This window comes from Micromys minutus, assembly GCF_963924665.1.
Source record: "Micromys minutus genome assembly, chromosome: 3".
NCBI lineage: Eukaryota > Metazoa > Chordata > Mammalia > Rodentia > Muridae > Micromys > Micromys minutus.
Window position 1 is genome coordinate 51,519,697 of NC_137972.1, and position 24,419 is coordinate 51,544,115.

The following is a 24,419-nucleotide window of genomic DNA, read 5'->3' on the forward strand; positions in this document are numbered from 1 at the left end:
CCTAAGGGGAAGAAAGGGTCATAGTAATGAACTACTAGGCCAAACCCAGAATGAAAGCCAGCAGGGCAAACTCCAAATTCTCATCTTCAGACCTACCTGCATGCACACGCAGTCCAGTATACAGTGAACAACTGGTCTAGAACGTTAAAGAACCCATCCTACCTTTGTCTGTTTGTGCTAGAATTGTAATAGACCTGTTAGCAGTTAGTTATCCACGATTTTACACATTTGTTTGGTTTTTGTTGTTTGAGACAGGGTTTCTCTGTGTAGCCCTGGCTGTTCTAGAACTCACTTTGTAGACCAAGATGGTCTCAAACTCATGGAGATCAATCTGCTTTAGCAACTTGACTGCTAGGATTAGAAGTGTGCTGCACTATCATGTGACGACTTTACACACACAGTCCTTATAAAGCACACATACTGGTTTTCTGTATAATTCAAAGCCACTGAGAAGAGATTGCTACTTTCCTGGCCTTGGCTAATATGTTGACGTGTTCTTTGGCTTTTGGCTTCATGACATCGGTGCCTAGTGTGTTTAACTTATTTCCCATTGTTTCCCAATTCCATCGTTAGCCCATTTCTTATCTGCTCAGCTTTGTCACCCATATAGATGTTTGTCTCAGTATCTGCTCAGCTTTGTCACCCATATAGATGTTTGTCTCAGTATCTGCTCAGCTTTGTCACCCATATAGATGTTTGTCTCAGTTCTGGGAATTGCTTCTCCCGCTGTTGGAAGCATGTTATTGTGGGTCTGTTGGTCTTGAACTTACAGTCAGATCCACTGAAACTCAAAGCTAAGTGAGGCTTAACTAACACCTATGAAAAAGCACATCGTGGCTGTATCCTTAGAAGCACTTTGTAGGCTTAGGCTTCATCAGGACAATTAGATGCCATCTTTAACAACACCACCAATAAAAAAGCACAAAACTTTGCCAAGATGGCAGTGAATAGAGGGTGAAGGGGACATTTGCCTACAGTTTAAGAACTGAGACAAGAAGGCAGGATGTTACCATGTTTAATCTTTGCTGGGGGTGTGCACATTGTATGGGGGGAAAGTCCAGTGCTTTTTGGATGTCTATAAGTGATTAAAAATGTTTTTTGCTCATTTAAGGTTAAAAATAAAATTTAGGACTTGGTTTGATAGTATGTTTCATTAACAGGGTAATAGTAGTGGAGTCTACCCTAGGGCTTTTGACCTGTCTAACCAGAGGTTGTAGGCCCCAACAATTTGCCAGGTTACATCCTCAGAACAAGTCTTAACACTGATAAGAAGAGTTTGGTTGCATCTATGACGTTAGGGCCAGTACTGCACCAGTAGCTGCAGCTTTCAAGGCGGGTTCCTGTTGCAGCCTGCAGGGTTCTGGGTATGATGGGTGAGTCCTCTCCTCCTCTCCAGCATGTACAACTTCTCCCATAGAGAGTAAGCTTCTAGATCAGTGCTTCTTGTGATCTCCCATGCTCTGTGACTCAAGGAGTCATCCTGACACAATGCTATTTTGCTGCTAATGGGACACATTATTAAACAGATTTTCTAATGACTTCTTGTTATAGCCCTAGGTTAGGGAGTTCCTCAGATCTTCTCAGAGAATGTTCTTTTGTAGCAGGTGGTGATCAACACAGAGACCCACCACTGGTCAGAGCTCAGAGAAGAGGTAACTACACAGTGTACAAACCTAAGTGAGACATCTGTATCGTACCTCCCACCTCATAGAGTATATGTTGCAGAAGAGGGGACTGAAAGAGCAGAGGTCATAGGTGACTACAAGGAAGCAACGTTTTCCAGACACAGTAGTCAGCTGCACATAGTAACTTACAGCAGTTCCGACAATGATCATAAGACTTGCACCGCCTGTACATCTCAAGCCAGAAACAACTCCAGCATGGAGGTTGATGTGCACACACTCTAATCTGAAGCTCTGGGGCTGTTGGTAGTGGATAGCTCCTGAGAGACAGGGAGAGCTGGTTTTCTCTGGTAGGTCTGATATACTCTTGTGAATGGCCACATACCTTAGTGTATATACGCAGAACAAAGGGCGCTTGATAGGAGCTTACCAGTGAGGACACAATCCAGGTATTGGTGGTGATTGGTGGTGGGCATCTTTAATTCCAGCACTAGGGAGGCAGAGGCAAGTGGATCTCTGAGTTCAAGACCATTCCTGTCTACAGTGACTTCCAGGACAGCCAGGGCTACACAGGAAAACCCTGTCTCAAAAAATAAATAAAAGCTTTTTTTTTTTTTAAAGGACACAGTGTTGTGTAGGTATGGAATGAGGGAATGGACCTAGAAGAGCTGGAAAATGTATAAAATTCTCAGTAATTAGGGCTGGAGAGATGGCTCAGTGGTTAAGAGCACCGACTGCTCTTCCAGAGGTCCTGAGTTCAATTCCCAGCAACCACATGGTGGCTCACAACCATCTGTAATGGGATCTGATGCCCTCTTCTGGCACTGAAGAAAGAGGGACAGTGTACTCACAATCACAACATAAACAAATAAAAAGTATAAGTAATATAAATACTTTTTCAAGGTGAAATTTAGTGGGTAGAGAAATTCACAAACATGGAACTACTAATGAGGATTGGCTAGGTTTCTCCATGGGAAGCTAGAATCATTTGTACAGAGCAGCTGAAATGTGCTGCCTTCCACCCGCTCATTAGTAGTGATAGGACTTTGAGTAAGCAGTTTCTCTTAGCTTCAGTTTTTTAAAATGTGGCAGTCACAGGGGCTGTCTCTCCAGGTCCTTTTGAGCACTGTACATGATTAACTAAAGTTACACTTTACATAAGCATGTGGAGACTGAGTACATATCATTACGCCTTTATGGTGGCAATGACACAGTACTCATCTACTTGGGGAGCTTTGGAGAAATAGGTGAATTGTTCTGAAACCTTTATTCCTCCCTCTTATTTAGTTCATGCTGTAATGAGTTGGCCTTGCTGTTGCTAGAGTTCTATGAAATGTCATAAGTGACAGAACTTGTATCATCTAGCAACTAGACTGTGTTCTGAGAAACACGTTGTCAAGTGATTTCGTCAGTGTGTGACATCACAGTACATTTGCACAAACAGAGACAGCATAGTGTCTTAGTGTTGATGTGACCTGGTTGGGCCACGGTAGCATATCATTTTTGTCATTGGCAGAAATGTCATCCTGCATATGACCGTATTGTAATACACACTGGAGTTGATTTTTTAGCTATTCCTACCACAAAACAAAGGAAGTAAGCTGTAATCTCAGTGCTCTGCGAAAATTTATCAGAACATCATCCTGTTGTAGTCCTTCATTATACAGTAAAAAGAAACATTGTTACCACATACAACAAACACACAATCATTCATCCTTCCTGACCTGCTGTGTCCTCTTCCTGTCAGTCATTGGAATAGTCAACCTGTTTCAGAAGTCATCTTGAACATAGGCACAGTCCTTTGGTCATTTCTTGCCTGTTGCTATTTTTATCCGAAACAGAACCAAGTAGTTACTATAGAGACGATATGGTCCTTAAACTTAAAATAATTGATGCCTGGTATTTGCAGGAACAGTTTACTAATTCCTAATTTAGAAGAGTCTTTCTCAATTAAAACTAAACCAGGCCACTGACTTCAGTGCCAGAGGTAAACACAGTCTTCCATTGATGTTTACTTCATTCACCTTTTCTTTGTTCTGATTCACCTTTTGTCATAAACTTTTCAACATTTCTAGTAATCGATCTGCTTTTTCTATATCATTGTTATTCATGAAAATGATAATTAAAAAAATACAACGGTGACTGATTACAAGATAGTAAAATGGAGTTGGGGTGGTGACACACATAATCCTGCAGTTCCAGTGCTCATGCGCCATATAATGACTTCCAGGTCAGCCTAGGCTATATAGCAAGGCCTGTCATTAAAAAATAAGTAAATCCGGGCTTCAGGTATTACTTGGTAGTACCCGCCTAACGTGCCTGATATCCTGAGTTCTAGCCTCAGCACCATGTAAAACTGGGTGTGCTGATGCATTCCTGTAATCCTAGTACTACAGAAATTGAGGTAGAATGTTCAAAAGTTTATAGTTATCCTCCACTACCCAAGTAGTTTGAGACTAGCCTGAGATACAAGACCTTGTCTCAAAACAAATGAAATACCCAAACCAAACTAAACCAAACTATCAGAGCAGCTAACGTGTTGGTTCCGGATGTCAGCCACTATATTTGGATGAGCAAACTGTCCTCAGAGTAACAAGTAGCTTGCCCAAGATGTTTTGGACACACGACCAGATTCTCATCTTGACTGTAGTGACTGTCAATCGTGGTTCATTATGCAGTGGGACTTACTAATTAATTTTTAGTTACCAACGTGTTTTTTGATCTATTGTTTGTTTTGAGATGGGGTTTCTCTGTGTATCCCTAGCTATCCTGGAACTTAATTTGTAAACCAGGGTGGCCTTGAACTTGCAGAGATCTGCCTGCCTCTGCCTCCTAAGTGCTAAGATTAAAGGAATGAGTCACTACCCTCCCCTTCCCTCCCCTCCCCTCCCCTCCCCTCCTCTCCCCTCCCCTCCCCTCCCCTCCCCTCCCCTCCCCTCCCCTCCCCTCCCCTTCCCTTCCCTTTTGATATTTTGACATCTAAGCTGATATCAAAGAAGTTGATATTATATCCTGAAGGGTACTTAATTTATTTCAGAAGATGTGTTGAAATCCTGGGGTGTAGTTTGGTTGTTTTATCTTATGAGCTGTGTGGTAGCCAATTGATAACTAATTTTTTTTCTTTGATGCATTTTTCTCTTATCAGTCGGATTCCCAGAACTGAGATTGCCACCATACTTGGTCCATTGACTTCCTGTAAATGGCTCCACCATGCTCTAGCAGCCTGGTATGGGGGACCAGACATGGAGATGGTGGTCCCTGATCCTCTCGTTTCCTTATAGTAAATTTTTTTTTAATCTGAGAGAAGCAAAAGGATGATTAAGAGATGAAAGTCACAATCATTTTTGGCATTCCCTCTTTGCTGATTTTATGAATGTTTGAAATAATCTTAAGAGTTGAAATCTGGACCATTTTCCTTAACAAGATTTGAAAACTTGGAAAAAGACACTAACTATCACTGTTGTCAGCAGATACCTTTGTGGTTAGGCACCATTATGCCAGAATTACAGGGAAGGGACCTGCATTCAGAGCACTAACTCACCTGCCCCATGTTCTGTAGCTATGTTCAATAGTTGACAGCGTGTTCACTTCCATTGAAGGTCATTTGCAGGGTGCTTGACTTCTGTTGGCCTTCGACTCCTAACCTGGAAACAAGTTTCCTTTATCTTAGGGCCAGCTGCACATGGCCCAAGCTAACTAGAACGTGGTCAGATATGGGTTTCAGTGGAAGCCAAAGTTCAGAAAGCTGGAGAAGTAGGGTTGGATTCACTTTCATTCTCTAATTGCTTAGGGATTCGTCTCCTGAGCCCTTACCAGAGAACAAAGCAATTAGCCCCTCTGTCAGTGATTTGCTATGACATTCCAAATTGCTCACTGTGTGTGTATAAAGAGAGGATACATACCTTACCTTTGTTAATTCAGAGGCAATAACAGCATAGTTTGGATTTTGAATCCCAAAAACAACTTAATCTGTCTCCCTAGGTGAGAAATTTAGCTTATATCTGCTTGGACTCTCATAGCTTAAAGTTGGGACACAGTAGAATTTATGTCCTACAGATGTTGTACAAATGAAATGTTCAGAGATATGTAAAGTTCTTAGACTTATAGAAGGTGTTTCATTAATACTAGCTATTGATATAATTGTCCTTATTTGTCTGTGCGTCTGTCTGACTGTCATCTGCTTATTTCATTTCCTGATATAATCAATAGGTACTCCCTCCCACTTTGGCTTACTGAGGATCAAATGTAGAACCTCATGAATATTAGATGAGTTTTCCTCATTCCTTCCTCCCGGTGAGTTTGTACTAAAAGATTCAGATTTCCTTCATTCCATGTTTTTGTCATGTACAGTTTTGTCGCAGACCATTTGAGAATCAGGCAAGTCTTTGAACTTCGGGTAAAACCATACAGTGGTTGGCGGGATGCTGAGAGCACTGGCTGCCCTCGAGAGGACCCAGGCTCAGTTCGCAACTTCAATTCCAGGGAATCCAGTGGTGTCTTCTGATCTTCATGGTCTCCATGAACATCAGGAGTGTACCTCGTGCACAGACATACACACAGGCAAAATGTTCATACACGTAAGATAAATACATCTAAAAGATTTTTAAAAGAACACACTTTTCTTGGTATGTGACTCCAAATATCCTTGATTAAGTTTAAATATTTAGCACTTTTGTAACATTATTTTCCCCCCTTCTGATACAGACCTGCTAACATTATCAGACTGTATCTTATTAGAAAACAAATCTGGAACAGTAGTTTGAGGCAGCCCAATCTGTGATAGCAAGACTTCTTTCTGCACTGTTGGAGAACAGATAAGGGAAAAGACCTTTCTCTGTCTCTAAATATTCCTTTGCTTTTCTCATGGGAATGAATATTTACCTGTATGTGTGTGTAGCATGTATGTGTCTGGTGCCCATGGAGACCAGACGGTGACAGAAACCCTGGGACTAGAGTTAGAGGTGGCTGGGAGATAGTATGTGGGAGCTGCAACCAGAAACTGGGTCCTCTGCAGGAGCAGCTAACTAACTCTACTAACCCTAACCTCTCTCCTTGCCAAGGCTTTCCCCTCTCTTAATAAGATTTTCATAAAAACTATAAAAGCAGCTGGAAATTAGAATGCAGTTGCCCAAGCTCAAGTTTCATGTTAACTTTGAACCTAAGCTCTGTGATCTTGGGCAACTTTCTCAACCTGTCTGTGCTTCCTTCTGCTTATTGCCTCTGAAGCAGAAAATGTTAGTTCCCATTCCAGGCTGCTGGGGATAGGACTGAATAATGTATAAGAACACTTAGCAAAGTCCTGCAGTAAATTGTAGTCATCATGGTGATAGATGATGACAATTTCAAATTCTCCTCTGCATAGCAAATTGAGCAGAAAGGGAAAAAAATCTCCTGAGATAATAAATCTTTAGGAATTCCATCTTCCCATCAGCAGAGGAGGAATGGAATCAGTTCTTAATCTGTCCTCTGTATTTTGCTAGAGTTTGACTAGGTTACATCTCAGAAGTCACAGTTGACTGTGACATTCTATACCACAACTAATGTGGCTACATGTAAACTTCTTCCTCCCTCCTTTTAATTTGCACCTTACCTTCCTGTCTGTCTGTCTGTCTGTCTGCCTGCCTGCCTGCCTGCCTGCCTGCCTGCCTGCCTGCCTGCCTGCCTGCCCTCCACCCTGCCCTCTCTTCCTTCTGTTTTGAAGGAGTCACAGTGAAGTCCTCTAGTGTCAGCCTGGAAGGCAGGTGGTGAGAGTCAGTTTCTCCCTCTTTTCTCTGCATCCCTGGGCTTCTCCTGTCGGAAGCCTCGCCTCTCCCACATGCCCTTTCCGGTTGGTAAAGGCAGAGCTCCTGAACGCCTGTGCAGTGCAAGGCGGAGGATTGCTATTCCTTGGCAGTAGATAATTTCCATCTTTTGAAATTGATATGAATGACATGGAATAATGGAAGAAGCACTTTTCTGTGCAAAGTTCAATTATTTCACAATTATAAAATATTTTATAAAAATATTGAGCATATGCACTAATGCACTTGTAGAAATTTACCTTCCCATAACAACTGGGCAGTAAAGTGAAGGGAGTTTAGAGTCTTACATTTTGGAGCCTAGCACTCCACATTTATGTGAAGAATTTCAGGAGACAGACTAGTCAGCAGACTGCACAGATTTCACTCCCCAACCAAGATGCACACTGTGGATTAAGTTTTAAGAGAGAAAGGGAAGGTAATTGGCAAATAGTTTTTAAACCAGGCTTCCAGTCTCCACATTTCAATGATGAGTGCTTAAGATGAAGATTTGCATGTGAAGCTTTGCATGTTCATGGGACGTTCGATTCTGGGGTACTGACCAGAAACCTGGCTGGTTATTACAGGGTTGCCATGTTCATAACTCTCTTCTCCCGTGTTTCTGTTCAGCACAAGCTCCTATTCTCCAGGGCTGCACAGTCTAACTTTCTCTTGGAGTCACTTAACAATTTTATGGGAAATTGCTCTCAGCTAAGTGTTGTTTCTCTCTCTGGCCCCTTCCCCACTCTCCATTTGTGTATGAAAAAGCTTAGGTGTGATTGATTTTGCAGTTAACTCCCAAAGTGCCACATGATAACAGGCTGGGGCCCTCAACTGGGCTCAAAGATCTGAAACCTAGAAACTTGTGTGATCAGTCTTTGCATTCTAAAACAATTTTATGGTACCCCTGCTGTAGTCCTTATATCTGGGAATATAGATATAGACTCTTTGCAAAGCAAAGGTTTAGAGTTTTTTGAAAGCATTGAGAATCAATTTTCCCATCTTTAATTTCGTCATCCAGACATACTCCTGTTAGCATATGGCTTTATTTTTTTCTAGTTTATTTGTCTTACATATATAACCGTGCTTAGCAACCCTCTCTGCCCCCTCATGGAAATTGGATACCTTTGTGTATGCATATCTTAAATGTAGTTGGAGTTGTGTTTTATATATGGAAGTTACATCAAAAGCACAGTTAGACTCCACCATATGTAACTGAGATGGTGGATAAAAAGACAGAGAGACTGAAATTCTTCTAATTAACTTTCCCAGCCCCCAGCCCCGCTGGGTCTAAAATAACCCTGGCTCAGTTTGTTCTCACTGTCTTTGAAAAAAGACAGTGCTGTAGAAGTGCAGAAAGGAACTGAAGGTTCTAGCTTCCAAAAGCCCAAGTCCTGGCCATTTGGAGGATTTTAGTGGTAATTTGTATTTAGTTGTTTAGGTAATTAGTAAAGTTGTTATCTTGGCGTTTTAATTCTCAGTAGCATCAGGGCTCCTATACAGGCAGAATTGCATTTGACCTTTGTTTTGTGTACCCCATCCTGTACTGCCTATGGCAAATCCTGGTTAAGAAAAAGAAGTTTCATGCTCAGACATATCTACCACAGTGTTCAGGGAAGGCTCTTTTAAAATAAAAGCTAACTGGGACTAGAGAGATGGCTCAGAGCATTTGCTGCTCTTGCAAAGGATTTGGGTTCTGTTTTCAGCACCCAATGGCAGCTCAAAACCATTTGTAACATCAGTAACATCTTGTGCCCATGTCACCAGGCACACAAGTGGCACACAAACATACTTACATGCAGGCAATATCCTTATGCATATAAAATAATCTAAAAATTAAATGGCTAATTAGTTATTGTGTTTGTGTGCAGGTGGTGTGTGTGTGGGGGGGGTACATGCAGAGATTAGAGGACAACTCTCTAGAGTTGGTTCTTTCCAGCTTGCTGAGGCAAGGTCTCTTTTGTTAATGCTATGCAGCATATACTGGGCTAGCTGGCCCACAAGCTTCTGGCCAGTTGTTTTGCTCCACCTCCCAGCTGTTGTAGCAAGAGTGCTATTGTTACAGATGGGTGTACCCTATCTGACTTTACTACTGGACCGCATAGATCAAACTCAGGTAGCCACATTTGTGCGGTAGGTACTGTATCCACCAAACCACCTTTTTGTCCTCCTAGGAAGCATTCTGATGGCTTAGCTACCACCACTGGCAGAATCCAGTATTCGCTGGAGTCCTAGCTCCTAGCTACGCCCCAAGCAGTGCTAACTCCCGACTTTCTCCTCTAGAGCAGCAGTTCTCAGCCTTCCTAATGCTGCGGCCCTTTAATGCAGCTAATCATGTTGTGTTGACCCCAACCTTAGAATTATTTCATTGCTACTTCAGAACTGAAATTTCGCTGCCATTACAAATTTTAATGTATACAGGATATCTGATGTGTGGGGCTCCAAAGCGGTTGAGATGCACAGGTTAGGAACCACTGCTCTAGAGTGAGTTGGGGTGTTCCCTGCAATGAGAATCCTCCCAACAGCTATTTTGTTTGTCTTAGTGCAGGTGATTGGATTAGCTAAAGCCACAGACAGGTTCCTAGCATCTCTGGATTAGCCCATCCTGTGGCTTTTTCTTCCACCAGTGATCCATGACCTAACACTGGTGTCCCTCCTTGTACCCGTCACACTGCATTCAATTTCACACTCTCGGTAAAAATCCATGACACTTTCTACGCAGATAATCTTGCTCTAGCTGTATGCATCACACATGTGCCTGAAAAGGGGTGTTGGAAGTTGAAGCCTCTGGGACTGGAGTATTGATAGCTGTGAGTCCTCATGCGGGTGCCACAAGAGAAGGGCGAGTAGCAAGTGCTCTTAACTGCTGAGCCATCTCTCAAGCCCCGGTCTGTGTCAATTCGCTTTTCATCTGTAAATTCAGGCAGTTTTATTTCCTCAGTTGTAATTAATGTGTTATATTTTCTTTCCTCACCTGTCTTGCTAGAGCTTTCAGGATTTTATTGACTAAGTGCTGAGAGCCTTGTAATTTTGCAGATCATAACAGGAAAATACCTGATGTCCCATCAAGAACCATCTTGTCAGCTGAAGGGTTTTCTGACTGTTCTTGTCAGTGTGAAGATATCCCCTCTAATCATAACTTTTGAAAATTTATATTTAACTATGAATTGAGTTTAACACCTAATCTGATTGTTTTGAACCAGCTGATATGATGTGTATTTTCTTTATAAGATGTTTTTGTGATCTTCAGACAATCACTGTAATAAAACTATACTGATTATCTACAAACAAAACCTCCCGTACTTCAGTGAGCCCGTGGTCCATAATTTCTTTTCATATATTACAGGGTTCAGTTTGGTTAATTTTTTCTTTCGAGAATTTTCATATTTGAGCTTAGAAGAGAGAGATGCCAGTCTGTAGATGGTTTTGGTAGCAGAGAGTATTAGCTTTGTAAACTGGAGTGGGGAATGTGAATATATCTGTTCTCTGGAGAGGTTGTGTGGTACTGCTGTTCTTCACACAGTTGTTAGATTTGCATCTTTGCTGGAGCAGAATGTGAGCCTGTAGATTTTCTGTTCCTTTAGGTTGCAAGTTGCATTTATAATTTAAGCTACATGTTTCTTAGATAAACTGGTGTTTCTCCGGTTCTTGGTCCATTTCTCCACGTTATCAATGTACCCCTTGTTGAAGCATTCCCTTCTCCTTTGATAAATGCATGGCCACCAGCAGCATCATTAATTTAATTCCTTGTAGTGACAATTCGGTCTTACTCTTCTATTCCCATTTGTCAGTTTTACAGGAGAAATTGCCATTTTGCTAATCTCTTCAAAGAACCAGCTTGGTTTCATTTTTTATTCTGTTACTCTATTATTACTTTTATTTATTATTTCTTATTCTTTTTCTCTTTTGTCTTTATTTTGGTTTTCTTTTGGTGAATTCTTGTAGAGATGATTAGTTTAAGAATTTAGTTCTTTACTAATGTAAAAGATACAGAATTTCCTCTGATATTGTTTTAGCTGTTTGCACAGATTTTGGTATAATGGAGTTTTCTCCAGTTGAAAATTCTTTAGAGAATTTCTCTGTAACTCAAAAGAATTTATTGTTTTTTTAAGCATAAATTTAAGTGTTCATTGTCCTCATATCTGTCTCTTCCTGATGCCTACTTTGTCTCCCTTGCATTACAGAACACAAGCTGTATACTTTCAGAAAAAAAAAATGACATTTTATTTACATGTGTGTGGGTGTCTGTGAAGGCAGCCTTCAGATTCCCTGAAACTGGATCCAGGCAGTGTGAGCTTCCCGGCATGGGTGCTAGAAATTGAACATCAGTTTTTTTTTTTGCAAGAAAAGTGTCCTCAACTGCTGCACAGTCTCACTTGTCCGTAGTTTAAATTTACAGGCTATAGTAGATATATATTGGCTATAATAGGACATATGTCTATCTCATGCTCGTTGGTGATTGGCTTTCCTGCTACTTAGGTTTGCCAGTTGAGAGGGATGCTGCAGCCTGTGCTTCTCTCTGGAGCTTTGTTTGTTTAAGTTGCACCTGCCATGTTTTTAGTCCCCGTATTCATTGCATACACTTGCTCTGTCTTCCTGGGTGCCATGGCCCCTTTATCGTTCAGTGCCTTGCTCCGTGTTAATTTTCCTTGCTTTTGAGTCCACGTTATATGGAATTGAGCATTACTGCTTCCTTTGGACTTTGTTTCTGACGGCATCATTTCTGTCCTCTAACTCTTTTCTTTTCTGTAGTGGGATATCGGAAGAATGCAGTTGGTTTATGCTCAGTTTGCCTTGCTTCCTCCTTGTCGTGCAAAGAAATACCAGAACAAAGCAAACGTGTCCTGTAAAGGCAAAGCTTTACTCTTGCTGGAGAGGGCGGACTCTGGTGGTGGCTGTGTTTTCCTTGTCTGGGGTCCAACTGGCTAGTTTTAAAAGAATCCTGCAAAGAACATGAGAGCAAGAGGGACTGGAGTGGATCCTTTCAGATTCTTAAATTCTGAAGGGAGACTAGGGCCTTGTGTAAACAAAGGCATTCTCATGTTGGGCAGTGGGTTGGTGGGTGGAGCTGAAACATTTGCATAAAGTCTTTACAAGGTAAGAGATAAGCAAATTTGAATTTCACGTCTTAAGTTTTATGTTGTTGGACAGAAAAGACTAACATTTAATGCTTTTCATACTTTTAGTTCATGTATTGGAATTATTGTCATGTTATGGCATGTAAAGCTATCTTATCTTTCTCTTCCACTTGTTTTCTGTAATGTATTATCTGATTTCCTAAGAGCTGAGTATTGTTTCGGTTTTCAGTTTCAGTGTATCTCAAAAGTTTTATTGTACTGTTCTTTTTAAGATCTCTTTAGTTGTTCTAGTATACACTATAGACTCAGAGTGTCTGTCTGCGCTGTGGTCATTTGACCAGCTCAGCTGTATAATTTAAACATCACTTCCTTTACATCCTTATTTGTAGTTTACGTACCTGAAATATCTCTGTACACTTAGAATCACATTAGACAGTATTATACCTCATTTTCCAATTATTGAACTTGTTCAGGAAACTTATGGAGAGAAGGACCATGATGAATCATATATACATACACACACATACATACATACACACATACACACATACATGCACATACATACACACATACATACATTCATACATACACACGCACATACATGCACATACACACACACACATACACACATACATACATATATACAATTTCAGATTTTGTCTTCCTTTTGTTCAGTAAATCTGCTTGCTCATTGTTTACATGTATGTTCATATGAGCATGTCTCATCTCTGTAGGAGTGCCTGTGGAAGCCAGCAGTAGGTATCAGGTCTTCTAGACTGGGAATTACAGGAAGTTATAAGCTGCCCAACAAGAGTGCTGGGAACTTACCTTTCATCTTCTCAAAGTGCAGGTGCTCTTACCTACCAAGGCACAGTAGGCCTACTGTTAATGACAACTCTCATCCATGGGACAATGCCTGATTTCCCTTTATATGTTTAATTGTAATATATTTAAGGGGGTTAATTTTCCTGTTTTCTTTGTGAGTTTTTACATTCATATGTTTTGATTAATTTGAGAAATTTCATGACTTTCTGTCATTACAGTTTTAGATGTGTTCTTTCTCCTTTCCTTTTGGGATGCTAGTGACACAAATATTAGATCTTTTGTATCGTTCCCATTAGTCCCATAGTTTCCTGAGGCAGACAAGCAGGCTGACTGGTTTGCATTCTCATTGTGTCTGTTTCTGTCTCTTTCCCTCTCCTTACCCTCTGTTTTTCCTCTTCTTATTATCTCTCTGTCTCTCACTCTTTTTCTCTTTCCCTCATTCCCACCCCCACCTCCCCTTTTTAAATTTTGATACAGAGTATCTCTGTTTAGCCCTGGCTGTCCTTGAACTCAGTGATCCACTTGCCTCTGCCTACTAAGTGCTGGAATTAAAGGCATACACCACCTCTCTAGACTCCACCTATTTTCTTGGTTTGTTTGTGTGTTTTAAAGATTTATTTATTTACTTTTTGTATGTAAGTACACAGTTTCTGTCTTCAGACACCCCAGAAGGCACTGGATCCCATTACAGATGGTTGTGAGCCACCATGTGGTTGCCGGAAATTGAACTCAGGACCTCCGGAAGAGCAATCGGTGCTCTTAACCACTGAGCCATCTCTCCAGCCCATTTGTTTATCAACATGAACAATTTAAGGAAACTTATGGAACTAATGTCTGTCTTTAAGATGTTATATTAGGTTGTATGTTTATGTCTTTACATTTGAGGGTCTTGTTTGTCTTAGAGTCACTACCCAGAATCTCTGGTTGTGCTCAGTGTGAGAAAGACGGAAGTATGCCTTATCATCTGAGAAGAGCAGTGTCCTAGTGGGGTCTTTTTATACAGTACCCAGACATAGAATAGTTAGAGCTCTGGAGTTGCTGTGACGGAATTGCTGGTAACGTGGTTTTATAGGAATACTTAGGAAGAACAAAGGTCAGTTTCTCATGATTGACTTCCCAGCCCTTCTGAAGTATTCTGAGCTAGGTGGTTGGTAAGGAAAGGGCAAGGAGAACGAGGAGCTAAGAAATGAATAAGCCCCACCATCTGCCTCCCCGCAGTTCAGAAAGTCACATGGCACCACATTAGAGCTGCTTCTGTGTGTACTTGAGGTGCCAAATGCTATATTTAAGCCAAGAACCAATTTTGAAAATATTTTTCTACTTCTGTTTTGTCACACACATTCCTTGGCATACTATGTTAGGGCTTCTTCTGTTACAGCTTCGCAGAGCCTTCTGTTTCTAAAAGCTGATCTGGCGTGCACTACTCAAACATTAGACCCTAGTTTTGGAACACGAGTCTTCTCTAGAGATAGCACAAAGAATATTATAACTCTCCAGCAGGTAATTCCTCCCAAATGAGAGATGGAGCTCCCGCTTCTTAATTGTTACTCTTTTATACATAAGACTTCTTTTTAAGCTATTTTCTGCTCAAGCCTATTTGACTACATGTTCTCTTCCCAGATCCTTTCTAATTATGGGAGGGAAGGAAATGTTAAGTTAGTCTCTCTTTGTAGTGAAAAGCGGAACAAAGTGTAACTGACTGGCTTACGACTCTCATAGTTTGATTTTGGTTGAACTTTTGAGATACCAGTGTGACTTCAGTCTGTATAAATGGAGCATACATATCCAGGCTAGACATCTAGATAGGCCAGCAAAAAAAAAAAAAAAAAAAAAAAGATTGTGTAAAGTTCTAGTGCCTGTGTGAAGAAAATGGTTTTCTACTGTGCTCGTACTGTTGTAGTCTGCTGGGAGAAGCTTTGTTTCCAGACGCCTTTTTAAATAGGGCATGACTGTCACCGCACTGACCTCTGACCCATGGCAGGGTCCCATCTCATTAAAGGAAATTAATGGTTCCTGTGAGCAGAGAAGGCTTGATCTTTACGTGGCAGTGGCTGCACTTGGTGTTGGTGACCAAAGACACCTTGTTGGGGTTCATGTAGGCCAATGAAATAATTACCCTATTTGTATCACTCACGTTGAGTCGTGTTCAGTTTGGGGAGAGGCTCTGGCACGTCCTTTCCTTTCCCATAGTTCTCAGTGTGCTGGAACCCACTGGAGCTTCAGATATTAGCCCCATGGCCATTAAAAGGTCATTATTGTGATATGAATGTGGGAGCACCAAGTTCTCCCAGAGTCTTTCTTCCTTTGCTCTTTGCAAAGGATCATAGCCAAGTGAAAGCTGGTCCCTTCAGGCTCCTCTTACAAGCTTGCTCAGGCAAACACACACACACACACACACACACACACACACACACACACACACTCACTCACTCACTCACACACTCACTCACTCCCTGCCCTTCACATTTGATGTCTGTTTTTCAGACTACACACAGTGGAGATGGCTTTTCTCAGGAGCAGCTGTAAAAGAGCAGGTCACCAAGATAGAGTTTCATGATCTTTTGAGATGAAATGTCCATCCAGCGAGTTTAAATTCTCAGGGCTGTGATCTTAAGAGGGTTAAAATTTTCTGTCTCCTTCTTATTGATGTTCCTCACTCACACCCTTCTTTGCTCTTCTCTCAAGAGTCTTAGTCAACATCTTAGGTTGTGCAGGGCACAGTACAAACAGCAGCTTCTGCACAGTATTCTGACAATTAGCTTGCCCACTATGAATTCAGGATTGAGTAATCAAACTACGATTTGCGCATTGGAATCACCAGTGGGTGCTTGTTAAAAATAGTGCTGTGTTTTTTGTTTGCTTGCTTTGTTTCCTCAGGTGGGACCTCATGTATCCCAGGCTGGCCTGGAACATGCTGTATAGCAGAAAACAACCTTGAGCTTCTCACCTTCTGCCTTTACTCCTGGGATTAGTGTGACCCTGATGGGGATCTGACATAGGACATCATGCACCATAGACAAGAACATCAGTGACTGAACTAATTCTATGTAGACGCATGTCTATGTGACAATTTGCTATTCATGCCTATAGGTGTGTGGGCCTCAGGTGTATGGGTACCCAAGGAGGCCAGAAGGGGTGCTGGATCCCCTAAACCTGGAAATACAGGCAAGTGTGAGTCATCCAATATGGATACTGATTCCAAATGGCTCAGCGGTCTCTTCAGCCCACCTGGTATTTAATTTTTTTAAAAAAATATTGAGTTTTTATTGTTTATTGTTTGTTTTTTACTTTAAAAAAGTCTGCCTCATCCTACCATGTAGATTCCTGATTGGTCTGAAGTCAAAGGTTTAGGTGCTATTTTGGGTGTGCCTGAGCTGGTTCCATATATATTCTTGAGTAAGTCTGGCTGGTATCCTGGTATCAGATTATTTGAAGATGCAAGGAGAAAAAAGATGTTTGATTTTTTTGTGAGAGCCACGTGACTCTCACACAATAATTCCTTCCCCCCTAGAGCAGCAACACAAGGGAGGAGAATTTCTCTTCCCCTAAAGTCCCCAGTGATCTCAGTCCCTCATGGTTGGAAAGGGGTAGGCTGGAGCAGGCTGTGTCCCTTGTGGTGAAGGCTGTGGCATGGCTTTTATAACATCTTGGTGGATCTAGAAGCAGATGACTTGGGGGAACCAGGAGCAGATATTACCTTCAGGGCCTGCGACAAGTACTCACTTCTGGTAGCTGGGCCACAGATCCAATTTTTTTGTAGCTCTCAAATCTTGGCCAGAGCCCAAGTGTCTAAGCCATTTTTGAGGATCAACCTGAAATTAAGCAACTAAAAAATTGTCCCATTTCAAAAGCAGAAGATGACAGACTTTGGTCTACTCCATTGTCTGTCTAGATGCAATTCATGGAAAGTATGAAAGAGTTAAGGGCTTGCTCACCTAATAGAGCGCTTGCTAATGGCTCTGTTGGCTCATCGGGCTGTTGCAGATTTTAAAATGTCCCTTAGAAATTAAGTGACTCTTTCTATATATAATACATGTGGAGAAGAAGCTGGAGGAATCCAGGTGCTACAGCCCTCCTGATTTGTCTTCGTTCTGAACCAGAGCCAGAAAGGATTGCATTGTACTGTTGTGCAGTAAGTAAGCCAGCCTAATGCCGTCCAGTTGTAATATTACAGAGTTCTTTTAAAATCCTTCTGACTTCATTGAAGAGTGCTACAGGCAACTTTACCTTAGGGGAGTGCTGATGTTAAAAAAAATAGAAACAGGAAACCAAAGTTAAGTATTGGGCTGTTTTAAAACCCGAGAGAACCTAGTATAATCTTTTTAGGGCCATTTTAGGCTGGAGAGGTGGTTCTGTGGTTAAGAGAAAATACTGCTCTCAAAAGGGATCCAAGTTCAGCTCTCAGATGCCACGGTAGGAGCTCACTGCTACTTACAACTCCAGCTCCAGGGAAATCCACTTCCTACAGTCCAGTGACTCTCAACCCTAATGGTACAACCCATTCATATAATTCCTGATGTCATGGTGACTCCAATCCATAAAATTATTTCAAGCTATTTAATACTGTATAATTTTGCTACCATTGTAAATCATGGTGTAAATAGCTACATTTTCCGATGGCCTTGGGTGACCCTTGTAAAAGAATTGTTTTTTCCCACCCCCCTCAAATGGTACTGTCACCCGCAGGTTAAGAATCAGTGCACTAGTCTCTGAGAGCATCTAAACATACCTACATGAACAACTAAAAATAACAAAAGCAAATCTTCAAAAAAAATAATTAGGGCCATTTCGTTAAACATTCCAGGGACCTTTCTCAGACACTTCACACAAAATGTGTTATACTGTGTTAGTGCTTGTGGAGGCAGGTGGTGTGTGTTTCTGGCTTCCCCACCATTAGGTGGTGTGTGTGCGGGTGCGCACATGTGAGTAGGAGAGGAGGGAGGGAAGCAAAGAGAGAGATTTAGATAAGGAGTTTGGAGGTTGGAATATTCTAAGAACTGAAGTGGAGAAGCTGGAGACCCAGAGGAGCTGGTGGAAAACTCCTGTTGGAAAGCTGGCAGCCCTGATGCTCAGGGGAAGCCCATGTGTTAGCTTTAGTCCAAAGGAAGGAAGACGCCACTTTTTTCATTCAGGACTCTCAGGTGGAAGAAAGTCCCTGTCATTTTTAACGTGGCAAGATTTTGCTACCCTCAGGTCTTTACCAGTTGATCAAGTCTGTGCACACTGAGAGAGGCAGTATGATGTACTCAGTCTGTTGAATTTTGTTACACTCCTTGTATTTGACCTGGATATGTGAATTGACACTTAAAAATTATTCTTCGAATTGGATACTGTTCAGATTTTGTTTTTACATCTAGGTCTTTGAATTTGTTGCTTTTATTAAATTATTTTCCGAATGAATATATGAAACAGTAAACTGTTAAGGAAAAAAAACTGTAAAACTTAAACTTCATTAACATTGACATACTGTCTGTCACTTGGCTCAAGATTCAAACTAACTTAGAGTGTAGTTTGGTTGCGTAATGCTTGTCCAACATGCACCAGAGCCCAGATTAAATTCGGGGCTCCCAAATAATAAAATATAATTTTGAAAAACCCGTATTACTAAGAAAATAAGTAGACAGTCACAGACTGAGAAAATCTTTACAAAATCCCCTTTTGTCTGTGACTTGAATCACAGTATATGGGAAAGAGTTTTACTAAGATAACCTAATAAACAGAAAATTATCTGAATAGAAAGTTCACAAATGGAAAGATACTTTCATCAGCACCTAACAATATGGAATAATGGGTGAGGCTTCTGAGTTAATGCAAATTAAAACAATGAATAAACTATGTAAATCACACATAAAGAAGGGGGGGTGGTTGGGGAAATTAAAAATGAATGCTGCGTGTCGATGTTTTGGGACTGGATTAAGCCAGAGAGGGGATGCTACTTCGTGCTGTGTCTTGTGCTTTCTTGCCACAGCGCTGAAATCACACCTCCTCTTGGCTTGCACACCTACCTTCCGCCTGTAGTGTGGAAGGAGCCTGATATCTGCATCAGATTCAGTTCACATTTTGGTCACATAGAAGTCAGACATCTTTGCCTCCTTTTGCTTTATACATAAGTGACAGTCATGAAGCTTTAAAAAAAAATAGACTTCCACAAGAGTGGACTGTGGCCAGAATTCATTTGGTGGCATGGTAACAAAAGGCCCTAAGTTCAGTTTCTAGAAGTGACAATTTCTTACTTCAAATGAAGACAGGCACAGTGACATGACTTATAATCCCAGCACTAGGGAGGCAAAGTCAGGCACTTACTGGTTTTGTTGGTTGGTTGTTGGCTTGCTGGCCAGTTCTTTAGTCAAGAACAAATGACTGTTGAGAGCACCGTTATCCTCCAGCCAGAGGGGAAGCAGGCTGGCAGATGCGCCGGTGACTCCCAATACATCACCTCTTCTTGCTGAGGTTGGCATATGGCCAGTGAGTGTCCTAATTACCCAGTGGCTTTTATAGCCCATTATTTGTACTTACTCTTGAATAGTGTCTGGAAGCTGACAGAGAATCAGCTTGGAAATGGTGGAGTGTAGAAATGGCAATTGTTGAGAGCACTTTGAAGATGAGCAACCTCTTGTGATCAGCCAAGGAAGTGTTTTCTTAATTTGTTCAAAGTGAGAGCTGTAGGCTGTCCAGAACCATAAATCTTAGTGAATTAAGAATTTTTACTTAATAGGTTTATTATGAAACTTGGCTATCATAGTGTGTGCCCCCAACAAGCCCTACTTCTCAGTAATCCATTGAAAAGAGCCAAATTAATAATGAGAAGCAGAGGAGATGTATTCAGTGTGGCCAGGAAAGGACAAGTGACCCAGTGACCACATTCCCTTCACCCCAGCTCATCCTGGAGGTCCTAACCAAACCCCCCTCATCCCAGCTCATCCTGGAGGTCCTAACCATACCCCCTCACCCCAGCTCATCCTGGAGGTCCTAACCATACCCCCCTCACCCCAGCTTATCTTGATGTCCTAACACTCAGGGGGCTTAAATAGAAGCCAGAGGTATACACACCTAAGCTAAGATGGCGTGGTCCCTTTGCACAGCTGTCTGGTTCCCAGTCTCTTGAAGTTCCCCAACTCCTTCCTTCTCTGGCTGTTCCTTCTTCTCTGAAGAAACAGTCTTCAGCCATTTCTTCTCCCTGCTTGAGATTCCTGGGCAAATTTTGCTTTCTAGTGACCCATTGTTTTACTAATCTGATAGTCAAAGTAAGAGAGGCGTATAAGTCCCCCTTCAGAGAATATCTAGTCTTGTTGAAAGCCATTACAGGTTTGTAACATATCAAATTACTCCCAAGCCATGGGCATGGCCACGTGCATATATTAGGTGTTCCTTTCCACAACTTTTCCTCACTGGTCTTGGCAATTCTGTTATTTTTCTTTTGTTTCTTACTTTGAACTGCACTTAAAGCCATGATTCTCTGCAAAGAATAAACCTGCGAAGGTGCCTTCTTGAGTGGGAAACTTCCTCACTCTTTTCTTCAGGCTCATGTAGTGATGTGTGCTGACAACAGTCTGCTCTACTGTGATTCCACTGTGTTTGTCTATGATTTGCCAGTGTTGGTCAGAGTGCCTGGAACTCTGGCCCCAACCAACTGTTGAGTGAATGATATCAGAATGTGGTTTGCAACCCAGATTCTCTTTCCACTCAGAGAGTAAATTGGGGTGAGGCTGGGTGTCAGGAGAACAGCTGTTTTAATTATTGTGGATGTTCAAGCCAGGGAATGCCTGTGGGAGCTCAGTTAGATTTGCATAGAAACTTTGGTCCTTCTTGTCCCCAGGGGTGGGGGTGGGGCTGTTTCTCTGGCGGAACCTTGCTTCCAAGTCCTGGGGAAGAGTCTGGGGAAGGTAATGTCAATCCCACGCCAATTCTTTGTTTTATTTTTTCATAGTAGGAACATTGAGGACTGCGGATTTTACTTTCCTGGTTTGTAAGAGAAGTTGGTATCTTTCATATCAAGAGTCTTTCCTATGTTTGCCACTTTGATAGTAATTGTAGTGATTTTAGCCAAAGAATATTGTTTTTTTATTCTGAAAAACTTCCAACCCATCTGAAAGGTGAAATAAGTATTAACTCCTTACTGAGCTCACCCACATCTGTTCACCGTTCTGTTTCCGTATTTATACCTGTCTGCTTTCCCCCAGGTTTTCGGACTACAGGATGTAGATACCCTAGCAATTCATCACCCGACTGATGGACTTCTGGAAGTTTTGGCATAGCTTCCATTTGTTCTTCTACAGAGGCAATGGGTTGACGGGTGAGCGTAAAGAAGTGCTTAGCAGTGCACACAAATGCTTTGTGTGCCCAGTGCTTTTTAGGATGTCACTGTCAGGGCTGTGAGATGGCTGCATAAGTAGAGCGAGGCATTTACTGGCAAGCCTATTCACCATGTGCGAGAACTCACAGACCAAAGGGGAGAACCGACTGCCATGGTTGTCTGACCTCCACAGGTCCACTGTGGGACACGCGTGCTCCTCTTTTCCTCCGGGAAATGATAAATATACAAAGAAACGAAGGCGAGGGAGAGATCAAGGAGAAGGAGGTAAGGAAGCAGCAGCGGTTGCCATCACTGCCGTCTCCAGTGCCATGTCCCGGGACATGAATGGTACACATGCGTCCTCAGATGCTGCTGAGGAGTCTGACCTTCAGCTTTTGGAGGAACCATACAGCTGTTTATTAGGCTGGCCATACAGTGGCAGCAGCTATATGGCTTTGACGACAGGGATCATTGTCTTTCTACTTTCTTTACAGACATCTCTCCCCTCCCCCTGTTGTGTAATGAACAGATGCTATTCCGCTTCCTAGCCTAACTGGAATAAACATAGGGAACGCAAAGGCTTTAAGTAATGAAAAACTGAAGATGATAACATTTGAAACCCGAGCTTGCTTTTACTTAATTCGAGTTTCTTCTCGCGGTGGGATAAAATTTGTTATAGAAAAGATTTTCCGGGAGTAAAAGGAATAGAAAGGGTGGCCAGGAAATAAGGAAGCCGATTTCGTAAGTGCCGATGAAAGGGTCTGTGCTCATCCACATGGGTATTTAATGTAAGCAGTGGCTTCTCCTGTTTCATCAGCATACACAGTGCTACTCTGCCACCTTGCTCCTATCACATCCCTGTGCATTGCTTTTGATTTCTTTTTTTTTTTTTCTTTTCTTTCTTTTTTAAATCTTATAGAAACATTCCCCAAGGCATGGATTTAGGCCATGGGTGAAGAGATCCTTGTCAGATTGCCCAAGAACCTAAGGATGCAGGGCTATCACCTAAAACCGGAGCTTGCTTTCCAAACAGCTGTCTCTGAGGACTCAAAGATAGGAAGAAAGAGTTTATCCTGGAACACAGATTTATGTGCGCCCCCACCCTCCAGTTTGGTGTCTCACTATGGAAGCAGTTTCGTGGACTTCTTATGCTGACAGAACAGATAAAGTTATAAACCAAGGCACCCCCCCACACCCCCAGACAGAGATTCTCCTTGTAGTTCTGACTGTCATGGAATTCTCTAGGCCAGGCTTGCTTTGAACTCAGATCTGCCTGTTTCTCTCTCCCAAGTGTTGGGATAAAATGTGTGCTGAGGTAAATGAAGGCATTTTTAAAAGTGCCTTGTTGGAAAGATGAGGGTGGTGGTTACAGGGAGATGTCAGAATCCCAGCTGGAGTAGAGTGTAAAATTTCATTGGAAAGTTAATCACCATCCACTTTAGAAGGATTCTTTTTAGGGATTCCCATCCCTGAGCTGTAGCTCTGAGGCCATGCCAGTCAGCCATCGCCCCTCCCACCTTTCCCTCCCCTTCCCAGACAGGTCAGTAGGATCTTCCTTACAGCCTACCCCAGCCTTCTTCTTCAGCTTTCTTTTTAGGGTTACAGGTGTGCCCCTCCTTGTCTGGCTCTTTCTTCTGTGTTTGTAAATATAGTTGTGATGGAAAGAATCCTTATTTATATATTGTCTGTTATGAAATATAATGGAGCAAGGGACTCCCCTTACTGGGCCCATGCCCAGGCCTGCCCCAGAAAAAAAAATTTGTCCTACAACAGACCTGGTATAAAAGGGGTGTACTGGAAAAGGGGAGAAAGGTGAGGGCCTGGGAAAGAGATAGAAGTCAACAAGTGGACATGGAGACAGGCAGACAAATGGGAGCAGAGCCATGCGGGCAGAGAGAAAGAGAGGGGACTGGGAGCAGGGGGGTGCACACTAGAACACTAGAGTTGCTGAGTGCTAGGGTGGGCAGCTCTTTCATATGCAGTGGACACCTGTGGCACCTGGTGGTAGGCTCCTTCTGAAGAGCAGCCAGAGGCATGTCTGTCTACTAATGTCGTCTCTGCTGACTTTCATGCCACCAAAGCAGACTGGAGTAGTTGCGTGACTTACATGTGTTTCTAGGGCTGGGCAAAGATACTTACATTTCATCCTGTAAAGAAAGATGTAGCCAGCCCTGATTTAGGCCACGGCTTTGGTGTTATTTGGTTCAAACAAGTTTGAAGTAAGTATAAAACGACCTGACATATCCAGTGCTCCCAGTTCATGTGTTTTTTACATGTTTGGAGTTTCTTTTGTTTTTTGGTTAAATACGCATGATAATGACAGTCATTCATTATTTCTCAATAGGCCATTCTCTAAATTAATTTTCTATACAGAACAATTTGTCAAGATTAGGAGAAACTAATTAAAAGGGAAAGTCCATTCTCATTTCAACATTGCTTGTCACACAAGTGATACTGAGATTTTTGTGTACCTTAGTAGAAATTGGTTTGACCTTTGGGAATGAAGTAATTCCACATACGGGGAACTTTCAACAATAATGTATGTTTAAGGTTTACATTGTAGTATTAGGTAAAATGTAAAAATGTCTGATATATGAGAAATCTCTGTAACAATTTTGAGCCATTTGAAATGAATAGATATGGTATGAGCCCATCTATAATCTCAGCATACAGGAATTAGAGGCAGGTGTAAGCAAGGGCACAGTGAAACTGGACCACTCCATGGGCAGAAGGTAAAGTTTATTGGGGATTAGATGGACAAGGCTATGTGGGGTAGAGGCAGAGAGAACAAAATGGTGGAAGAGCAAGCCGACCTTAAGTGGCA

The 24,419-nt window shown here is 42.0% G+C and overlaps 1 protein-coding gene across 8 annotated transcripts in view; it reads left to right on the top strand.

Annotated features, from left to right (window-relative positions):
* Positions 1-24,419, top strand: part of MAGI1 (membrane associated guanylate kinase, WW and PDZ domain containing 1) — a 565,599-nt gene that overhangs the window by 286,343 nt on the left and 254,837 nt on the right. The gene's annotated exons all lie outside the window — the stretch shown is intronic.